Source organism: Spermophilus citellus (assembly GCF_964194105.1).
Source record: "Spermophilus citellus genome assembly, chromosome: 7".
NCBI lineage: Eukaryota > Metazoa > Chordata > Mammalia > Rodentia > Sciuridae > Spermophilus > Spermophilus citellus.
The window spans coordinates 153,742,506-153,754,518 of NC_138188.1; the positions used below are offsets into that span (position 1 = coordinate 153,742,506).

Consider the following 12,013-nt stretch of genomic DNA (forward strand, 5'->3'; position numbering starts at 1 on the left):
AAGGTATGTCCTTCCTCTCATTCTAAATGAATAGTGTTGTTTTCTAGATCTGTGGCCTTTAGTTCAAAGCAACATAAAATGTATATACTCAGTTAAAGCTTCTTTTAATAGAGATCTCATTACACAGAAGCATTTTAAAGCAACCAAACTTTATTTTTTTTTCCATCAGCTTTATATGAAAAGTTTTGTTTTCAAGGACTGAAAGGACCAATGTTTACTGTTCTGAAGGTCAGTGTGTATACTCCAGCACATTTCTATAAGCTTCAAAGGGCAAAGGCAAAATTTTTAAATGCTAGAAAATGGGAGAGGGTTTCAAAATACCTATTATGACAAAAGAATTAAGTTCAGTATTCTTCAAAAGCAAATGGTGACTCTTACAGGGCAATGGAAAGGTCCTATTCTTAATTTCCTCATCATGTCTTGGTTTTCTGAATTACCAATTTGAGAGAGGCCAAAGAATGCAAAACGACCTCAACCTTGTTCAGGAAATAGAAAACTGGAAACAATTCTACGTAAAACAAATCTGAGGCTCTAGGACTGCACCTCTTAAGTCCTTTATAGCATGCATTTGAGGGTATACAGTCTGTTAACAAGGTCAACACATACATGACAATCATATACTTAAAACCTCCTATACAGCACAATTTTTATAAAGAAAAAAATCGCAATTCATCTATTTTACCCATATGGGTATTTGTCCTTGGGATTTGCTTGAAAGATCATACCCCAAACCTCTTCCCTACTTTGTAAATAGTGTTAGGAAGATGTGTCAAGCTGGATTTCCTTTTAAGCCTGTAGACCCAAATGGCCTTTGGACCAGAAGTAGATGGTAGATTTCTTTTTTTTTATTGGATTAGCTGTAGTTCCCTCTCCTCTTCTGCAGTGAGCACATATTACTTTTATAATAAAAGATATTTAATTAAAAATACATGAGGTGGCAAAAGGTAGATATGCGATCTGAACTTCAAGTTTTATTAGGCAATCTTTATTAGGAAAGCTGACATTCTGTTCATACCAATGGAATACATATTAAGTTTTCAGGTCAAAAGAGCATGAAGAGCAATAATTCACTTTATCTGGAAGTACGCTGTACACTAAGATATGTTCCTAGAATTACAGATGAAAAATCAAATTCATTCACACACTTAGTGAACATCTGAACTTTATATTATTAACTTGTCTAACAGGCTGGGAATATAAATAAAATCTTCCCTTTCTTCAAAGGGACAGTCTAGTTCAAACAAACCTTAATTTTTGTAGATGACAGAAACTAGTATGGTGATAAGGTGGAACTGATAAAGACGATGTGTGGATCTGAGTGGGAATTAAGGGGAATGTCTGGTTTGGGTCTCAATAGAAGTAGAGCATATACAATGCCAATGTAAGGAAGGACACTACTGGTCAAAAAAGGAATAGTTTTTGAAAAGGCTTACAACAAAGTGATGCACCCAAGTGCTCTGTTCAGAGAATGAAACAGAACAACTTGATGAAAACTGAGAAAACATAGGGGATGAGGTTTTTGAAGCTGATCAAATGAGCCAGGGCAATTCAGAGGCCTTACATGCCATAAGGAACCCAGAGAATAATTCCAAACAGGGATAAATGATCCTTTTTTTTTTTGGGGCGGGGGGTAACCAGGAATTGAACTCAGGAGCACTCAACCCCTGAGCCACATCCCCAGCCCTATTTCATACTTTATTTAGAGACAGGATCTCACTGAGTTGCTTAGTGCTTTGCTTTTTGCTGAGGCTGGCTCTGAATATGCTATCCTCCTGCCTCAGCTGTTGGGATTACAAGTGTGCACCACTGCACCTGGTCTGACACTTTGTTCTGAAGATTCTTCAGGAAAGAAGTGTATAGGAAAGCAAAGAGGAGGAGGACACTGCAGAGTATTTGGGTTCTCATTCCAAGAATCTAGTAGATGGTGATGAGAGACTGAACCCCAAGAAAGGTGCTAAAGCTGAGACAAATTTAAGATATTTAGTGGAACAGAGTTCTTGCTATGAATGGTGGAGTTTTGATGCAAGACCAGGAATGTAGAAGCAATGTTTGAATACAAATTAACATGTTTCTTATGGTACTAAAAAACACTGAGTCAGAGGGTCTGGAATACCTCAGTGGAAATATGCTTAAGAAGCTGATTATGTGCATATCTAGAACTTAGAAGAGTAGAGTCACAGTATTATTATAGGCAAAAGAAACAAGGGAATAATAGATCAGACCTGACAAAACATTGTATTAGACACAGGAATTTCTAATGCAAGGGTTCAGGACAGACCTAAGAAGCCCTGAAAGTCAGTATTCAACATTGACAAGAAATCACTGGAGCTCAACTCTAAATAACAAAACTGCATACTTCCCATGATAATAAAAAAATGGTTATCGCACAATTAAAAAACAAAGGGGAGACACCACTGCTATTATGTGGGGAAAAAAAGGAAAAAGTATATGAAAAGACTAAAGGGGACGTGGGGGAAGTGGGAGATCACTCTCATGGTTGGAGACCAATGGGGGCAATCGCAGTAGAATGTAAACAATGTATGCAAAAGGTACAACACTAAATAGGATGGTTTTCTGCCTAGGACTACAGTGTACCTACTGGGGAGAAACACATAAAATGCTTAATACAAAATGTCTCATTTAAATACTGTGGAGAGACCAACTGCATTAGCTGATGTAAAACTTAAGTAGAATATATATATATATATATATATATATATATATATATATATATATATATATATATATATATATATATATTTAAAGTACGGCTCTCCTACATGAAAACGTGAGGGAGGAGGTTCAAGGAAGGTTAGAGAGGAAGGGCAGAGTGAACAAAGCAGTCTGTTCCTCCATATCTTCTCAGCCAATGACCTTGGCTTCCTTTCTACTGCAGCCACCACCTCTGGAAGGTAATGAAAGTTTCATCACCAAGAACTTCATTATTGCTCAATTCTCATTTCCAGTAGTCCCCCTTCTGATCCTCCTCCTTCCAGGTCATTCTCTCTGGAACTCCATTCCTCAATCTTCAACCTTATCAGACTCATGACCCCAATACCCTTATGTTTCTCCTTACCTGCTTCCAGGTCCATGGCCCTCCCTCACCACAGCTGCCTGGAGGAACGCAACCTTTTTTTTTTTTTTTTTTTAAATGCAACTATTCTACCTAATCTACACTAAACATGGCTGAGGGTCACACCAACCCCAGCACGCTGACTGGTGTCATTCACAAATTTTATAACTACAACCCCAAATGTGCCCCTAATTCTGGTGAGCAATCTCAACATTTTCTAGTCAATTTACACATTCATGTCCTACCTATTTCATGTTTGTTTCTCCTTCATTTTCGGTCTATTCCTAGCTTGTTTATTCCATAAAAACTTCACAAAAGATAAAATTCATGTAATCTGCAACTTACCCACATAAAGCATGCAATTTAATGCTTTTTAGTGTATTCACAGAATTGGCAACCATCAAAATCAATGTTAGAACATTTTCATTATCCCCCAAAGAAACCCTGCATTCTTTAGCCATCACTCCTTCTTTCACCCCCACCCAGACAGGCAAACACATAACCTATTTCCTGTCTCTATGGACTTGCCTAGTCTCAACACTTCATACACATGGACTATTATTATGGCTGGCTTCCTTTAACACCTGGCACCTTTCCAAGGTTCATCCATGTTTTATAGCACCCTATGCATGTACTTCATTTTATTTTATTACCAAGTAATAGTCCATTATATGGACACACCATGTTTCATTTTATCCTAGTTTACCTTAAAAAAAAAGTCCTTTAGCAAAGGACTTTCATCTACCTACCAGTGAAGTTATTCCTTCGGTCTATGACCACCCATATTTCAAAGATGAAGCCTTTTGTTTCTATCCTGGATCCACCTCCTCTTACCTATCAACCTAGCATTTGTTTCTTGTGCCAAAATTCTCCTATCGATGCTGAATAATCAGCATGCTAACATTATTTGCATTTTTAGGAAAACAAAACTAACTTCCCCATCCTGTATATTTTCAGCTACCACTCCATTTTATTGCTCCCCTACATGGCAAACCTCAGGAATGTTCAAAGTCACAATTGTACCCTTGTCTTCAACCACCATTTTCTTCTGACCATCTGTCATTGGAGTTTTGAACCATCATTCAGGAAAATCTCTTTCTCCAGGTCATCAGGAGCCTTCCAGCTGGCAAAGCTCAGCATCTTGAATCACCAATGCCATCTGGCAGTTCATCTCTCCCTCTTTCCTATGAAGGCTCTTCCCATGGTCTCCAAAATGTTTCCTTCTTATGCACCCTTGCCTACTGGTTGCAGTTTTCTCAATTATAAATTGGGGTCATAGGATTCTAAGGCTTAAATGATGACCATATACCAACTGCCTGGAGGAGTTCCTGGCAGGTGAAACTATGTATGTTTTAGCTCGGTACCGTGTTCTAAAAGGCTAAATGTTGAAGGATTCTTTGACTTTGTCCTCTTGCCACTTCTCTATTCATAGTTTCTCCCTACACAACCCTTATAGGCCCCATGTCTTTAAATATGATCTTCATCACCAGGATTTACATCTCTAGATTTAAGTTGGTTTACTTGACATTTGCATCTGTGTATCAAAGTTAAAACAGCCAACATTCAAATTTAATACCCACTTCCCAAATCCTATACATTTGTGTATCTCGGGAATGGCAGTAAACACTTTACAAATTGCTTAAGTAAAAATCTTGTTATTCTTGACTTCTTTTATGAATTATACTTAAGTAATGAGGCAATTCTAAAGGTTGTCTTCAAAACATTTTGAATGCAAACCCTTATCCCTTCACTGCACCAGAATCCAAACACACCATTCATTCTACTTTTACCAACTTCCATTATTATTTGAAATGAGATCACAACGCAAGCCAAAACCCTGTACCACTTGGTATTGCACTTGTCTGCACTCACCTCTTGTCACTCTTTACTTGGGGCTTAACCTGCTCCAGCTGTAGCAGCCCCTTATGGTCCCTCAAACAAATCAAGTTCCCTCTTAATTAAGATTTCTCTTTATTCTTACCTCTCTACCTGAAATGCCTTTTGTCTGTATTTACGTAGCTTACTATTCAGGTTTTTGTTTTCTCATCCAATTGAAAATGGCACATCCGTGTGATACCCTCAAATCCCCTAACAGTCTATATTCACAGGAATATCTCCTTGTACAGCTGTTTGTTTACTTGTTATCCAAGTCCCTACTAAATATAAACTCCAAGAAAGGAGGTTTCATTTTGTTCATGATGGTATTGTTAGCACCTGGGAGGGTGCCTGGCACACAATAATGCTAGTTGCAAAGGTGATGCCCAATGTAAAAGAGAAGGTACCTCTTGGGATAAAAACAGGCAACAGGTCTAGGAATCTGACCCTTGGAAGGTGAGAATTATTTCTGCATAAACTTAGGAAAACCTGGACTTTTGAAAAAGGATGTGTTTTTCTATGAATTTCCTTTTCTGTTCCAATCTGTTCTACCTTTTTAAAATTTGATCTCAACACTATGACAGTTGTGGTGGCATTTTGCATGAGGTTAAAATGGAATTTCACATGCATGAAGGAAAAAAATGTATCAACCACTCTTATCTCTTCCACCAATGCCTCTAGGCAAATATAAAAATATGTTAACATTTATTTAATGAACAAAAGTGTTTTCCTTTTATGATTTCAGATCTTCAGAAAACTGCAAAAACGGTACAATTGACACATGTATTTCTTTTGCCTAGATTCACCAATTAATGTACTTAGGTATATTTATTTTGAAGACACTCCCAGTTGATTCTTATAGTAGGCATTGTGTTCTGACAGCTGAGAATGAAGAATAAGGAGCCAGATTTCAAGAATGAGAGAAGCATATTTCATTTAGATTGCATGATATTAAGATTTATATAAACAATTTTTTTTTCCTTAGAATATTAGGAAGATCTTTAAGAGAAACTTCGGTTTTCAGTAATATATATTTTAGGTATACTGAGATCTTCATTTTTAGCATAAGGGGATATTAAGCTATGTTTCCATAACATCTACAATAGGGGGGGAAAAAAACTCTGAAATCAGACTGATTACCATCTTTTAAAAAAGACTCCATGGCAGGGCATGGTGGTGCACACCTGTAATCCCAGAGGCTCAGGAGGCTGAGACAGGAAGATCATGAGTTCAAAACCAGCCTCAGCAATAGTGAGGCTCTTAGCAATTCAGTGAGACCCTGTGTCTAAATAAAATATGAAATAGGGCTGGGGATGTCGATCAGTGGGTGAGTGCCCGAGTTCAATCCCTGGTAAGGAGGAAAAAAAAAAAAAAAAAAAAAAAAAAAAACCCACAACCCACAAAACCACAACTACATAGATTTTCTGCAAAATAATGTATAGTAGTCTTTGAATGCTCATTTTTTCCTGCACATCACTTATATTTGTGTTTTAGAATTTCAGCTTGAATATTAATTGCTAAGAATTTTATAAAAATTGACAAAGCCTAACAGCTACAACTTAAGAGTTAAGAATTTCACTATTAGAGAAAGTAAGTTTGAAATATACAGTTAACCTATCATAAATGTGATTGTCCATAGGCAATTTTATTTTTAATGTGAACCTGGTAAAGTCTTACCTGAAATTCTTCACAGCAATATTTGTCTGCCAAAATCAACCTAGAGTCCAAAGTTTCTGCTCTTCCACCTTCCTCAAGATGTCTCTCAGAGAGACATTTAAGTTTAAAGATAGTCTTCAGGCTAGTATTCTACACCAGCCTAGAGAGCCCAGGGTGACATGCAGAGAGAGAATGTAAAAGTGCTCTGGATTTTTTGCACATGACTACTCGTGTTTTGCTTGAAGTGCTGAGTCTTCTTGGAGAATATATAGTGTATATTCATGCATAAATTCATATTCCAAGTTCAATATTTGTTGTGGAAAAATCACTACTTTATGCACAGAATAATGTCATATACTAAGTTGAGGACATTGTAATGCATATTTAAGAACTATTTCTATTCTGTAACACAAGTGAAATACCAATTCAAATATTTTAAATCTCCTGAGGCTGGGGTTGTGGCTCAGTGGTAGAGTACTCACCTAGCACATGTGAGCCCTGGGTTCTATCCTCAGCATCACATAAAAATAAAATAAATAAAATGTTTAAAAGCTCATGAAGAACAGGATGAAGTCTTTAGATTTTGGGGATACCAAATCAAGTATCTATCATACTTTCTGCCTTATAATTTAATGTAATCAAATCATACACTAAAGTTCAAAATAAATATTAAAGTGCAAAAACTGTTCTTTAAAGTTAGGCTGTATTATGTTTTTAAAACTCCTAATTTCTAGAATCTTCTCCAGGTTTTCTTTCATCGTTAATGACTTAATACATTACTAAAAGATTGGTGCTCTAATGTTCTAATTTAAATGTTGTTAAAAATTACTAGCTCTAAAAACCCTCAAAATTTTAGAGACTAGGCAAAGAAATCCAAAGCTAAGTGAAATCATCATCAATTAAATACCTATCTTAAAGGAATTTCTGAAATGGCTGGTAAAATCATTTGCCTCCTAGGCAGTTTTAGGGATTATAACTATTGCACAAAAGCAAACACAAGTGTTTAATAATTCACAAATCAATTTTGTCTCCATATTTCTCAAGGTGCCCAAGTTCAGGATAAAGTCAAATATCTACTGAGGCTACAAAGGGAATGAGTTTATCACAATTGCCTAGCAATTCAGCCTAATAGGCCAATAATTTGTGACTCTTTAAAACCTCTGGCTACAAAAGTTATAAGTAAAAAAGGATCTTACAAATACTCAATTCTTACTTTACCATCATTTGCAGTAGTGCAACAAAAATGGTGAGAGGTCTCTTTATATTAATGATTACTGAATAAATGTACTTGACAAAAGGCTTTAATTATCCACAAAGGAATGAATTCAACCGACATTAGTTTTTGCTTGAAAACATTCTGGATAGCCTGGTAACACGGTAGAGATAGGTAACACAAACAAACATTTTTTTTGTGTGTATTTTTTTTATTGTTTGGAACACCAAAGTAACCCAAACTTCACATTTACAATGAACTTTTTAATAAAAATATGCTGTACATAATGTTAGAGATACATTATTATACAAAAGTTTTTGAGAAAAGTAAACACAGATACAGTCAAGAGAATGAACTGAATTGCTGTGATCTTTAATTTTTCTCCTCTCCTAAATGACCAACAACTGCACAATGTTATCTTTAGCTTTTATGAAACCAGCCCTGTGCTAACTACTTTGGCTTATGAGCTATTAAGTACAGATTTCTTTAAAATCAATTAGTAATAAATTATTATTGTATATCTGGTATTTTTCTATTTCCAGTATCACCAAAAGAATCATGTCTAATGATGGGAATTTAATTCTCTTCATATCTAGTAGCAGGGGTCAGGCGAACTACCTCAGCCTAGATCCAGAGACCGGCAGTCACTCCAAAGTAATGCCCACACTGAAGTCTGATAATACAGAAAATTCTTAAACCAAATTATCCTTAAGGCATCCTAATGCCTCCTCCCATTATAATCAAGCCTCAAAACAGACTGTTTGGAGATATCTTGAACATTTGTTTGGCCCCTGCTACTTTATTAGCATATTTTAGAAATTATGATCTAAGAGCTCAGTTAAGTCTCAATGACACATTTATCTTCCATTATAAGATAACTATTGGATATCATCAATGGAACCAATTTAGATAGCAAGTTATGCTATTTAAATGAACACCACGATGATTTAACACACACATTTTCTCAGTAAGCCAAATAAAGGAATTTTTAGTGTGTGAACTTAAGACATGGTTCTAATCTACCTTGAAAATATCTGAGGCAACTGTGTCAAGATATACTTCCTCCTAATAAGTTATTTTCCTGTTTGCCAACAAAGAATTTAGAAAGAATTACAACCAAAGGAATTTTAGGATTTCAAAGTATAAATATTCCCTAAGTGTTCTAAACATCATTTCTTACCTGTAATAACACCCACTGTTTACTAAATGCCTACCCTGTGGCGGATGTTTTACCCCCATTGAATAATTATGACACCTTGGTGTGTCAATGTCACTTTTTACTCCCCTTTACAGGTGAGAAAATGAGAGCTCAGTGTCAACTTCTAGGCTTACAAGTTTTCTGGTCAGCACAGCATTTCCTTTTATGAACTTAAAAGAAAACATTAGAGCACCAAGAGAAAACCAGAAGCATCAGCTCCAATACTCCACACCTGGAGCATACCAGTAATACATCTACTGAAATCACTGATCCTTTAGTACTGCAATACTGCAATGGGATTACTGCATTCCTTCATCAAAATGATGGGACTATGGTTAGTCTGTTTTAACCACTCCTTTATTTGCAGACAAGAATCTTATTTTGAAAAAGCAGTTTTGAACCTGCCAAGTATACACCATGAGTAAAGCTTACCTTTTCAAGTAAAAAAAAAAAAAGGGGGATGGACAAGAATTTATCATTAAAATTAAATATTGGTAGACACATTCAAGAAATACTGTGGGAATGTAATCCTTTTATGAATCTTACAACAGATGACTCTGTGAAGATGGCAACCAGTGGGCAAGAGAACAATAGGTGGTAATGAGGAAATAGTATTATGCCAGAAGCCTTAGAATGAGTATAAATGATAGCTATTCAGCAGAAAAACCCATGTCCCTTCTCCAAAAAGCCTGCTTTTACCATGATGTAAAAATTAGGTCAAGTGCATTTTCTTAAATAAACTTTTGTAATAGTTTAAAAAATCTTACTTCTCTTTCAATAGGTCAAAACTTATGTGACATTATTTTCAAGATTTCTGATTAAAAACCGAAGGCCTTTTTTCCTCACAACTAAAACTAAAAATGGTTTTCATTTTTACTTTGTCAAATTTTAAACCTTTCAGTATTTGAAAGGGCCTTCAATTTTTAAACTTCCATTTTAAAAGTTACAGTCAAAAGTAATCAGCAGAGGTGAAATATCAATAGCCCTGCAATGAATGAGTATCTCTTTCTCATGGAAATTTTATTCAGTGTGTGTGTGGGGGGAGGTCTGATAAGCCAGATAAAAATAATATGAAATGTGAAGAAAGATTTAAAGTTTAATTATCTGTATTGTGGCACTGAGCTTACTAAGTTTACTTTTTCAAGTTTACTAGCTTTTTTTTTCCTGTGTTATATTTTGTTTCACATGTTGGATGCAGAGGCTAAACTGTTCAGTAGTGGTAAGGAAAAAAGGGCCAGCCTGGGTGCAGTGGTGCACACCTGTAATCCCAGTGGCTCAGGAAGCTGAGGCAGGTTCGTGAGTTCAAAGCCAGCCTCAGCAACTCAGCAAGGGCCTGAGCAATTCAGTGAAACCTTGTCTCTAAATAAAATACAAAAAAGGACTTGGGTTGTGGCTCAGTGGTTAAATGTCCCTGGGTTTAATCCCCAGTACCAAAGTAAGTAAATAAATAAATAGGTTTTCAAGATCTAATGTTAAATCAGAGGCAGGTACTTACTCTTCAGGGTTGTTTGAAAGCAGTAGTTATTAAACTCTTGGAGATCATGAAATCTTTCCACTCATTCAATGAATTTACTAAGCCCAGAGAAAAACACAAATGCACATAATTTTGTAAACAGTCCAGAGTGACCTACTATTCACGGACCACAGACAAAATTTCATTTCAAAATGAATTCATAACTGAAGGTGTATGTGGGTAGAGAAAATATGGAGAGAAGGGGTTGATCAGAAAATTCTATGATTCAGATTCTGTGACCCTGGTGCAACCATCTTATAAATACGAAAAAAGAAAAAAAAAAAAGGCATTAGGGCTTGGGTTCTGGCTCAGCAGTAGAGCGTTTGCCTAGCATGTTCGAGAGCCTGGGTTTGTTCCTCAGCACCACATAAAAATAAATAAGTAAAATAAAGGTATTGTGTCTAACTACAACTAAAATACATATATATTTTTAAGCATGACAACAAGCCACAAAGATGTTAAGGTTCTTTGGTTCCTGTGTGATGTTGCTTCTACTAAAATTTTCATTACAATGTAGATCTCTTAAGCAACCTTCTTAATTAAAACAAATCACTTTCCATCATTATGATAAATACTGCTAAATTACTTGTGATAAATTTTAGTCTCAAATCATCTTTTATTATTTCCCAATCTGTATCCTAAGGGAAATAAAAAATCAAGCTGACTGTGGGCCTGAGCTCAGTCTTGAAGAGGCCAGAATACACAGAATGCCATTGGCTTGTACTATAAATGTGTGTATATATACCTCTGTGTGTATATGTATATCATCAAAATTTACAAAAATATCAAAGGAATAAGTGAAAGCATAAAAATCCTTCATCATATACTGATGTCCCATAGTTCCTACACCTATTTCAGAGGTAACCATTGGTTTTTCCCTTAAAAAAAAAACAAACAAAAAACTAAGATGATAAAAGCAAATGTGTACACACACACACCTCTACAAACATAGTGGGCTCACAGTTCTAGAATACTATAACATTCAGGAAGTAAGCATTATTTTCCCATTAGGAGAATAAAATGTTAGTTATACTTGGCAATAACTACTTCAAATATAAAAATATATTAATTTAAAGATGCGCTACTAAAATTAACTGTGACATATTTTTATAATTTAAGCCAGCCAGACTAAGCCCTCCTAAAGATGTAAAAAAAATTAAGTCATACCTTTCTTAATTGCAGTAGTGAGGTTGTAGATAAAGAATATAAACTCCATCAGGAGAAAACTGAGGAGTCAGAGGGAAAGTGGTTTCCTCAGGAGCTGAAACTATTACTCAGAAACCAGTCTTTTTATTGCAATGTAGCAAAGATGATTTGCCATCCTACAAAAAATGCTATCAAAGTTCAGAGGTTTCAGATGGATAAAAATTGATCCAGACAAAGAAAAACCTATATCATCAAAGAAATATTTTTCTGAAACTGGAAGAGTAAGAAGGTATGTTAATCAAGAATTCTGTAACAATTTCTTTTACATAGGAGATTAAT

At 35.6% G+C, this 12,013-nt stretch overlaps 1 protein-coding gene across 4 annotated transcripts in view; it reads right to left on the minus strand.

Moving 5' to 3' along the window:
- SCAF4 (SR-related CTD associated factor 4) overlaps positions 1–12,013 on the minus strand; it is a 61,810-nt gene that overhangs the window by 5,468 nt on the left and 44,329 nt on the right. The window lies entirely within an intron of this gene.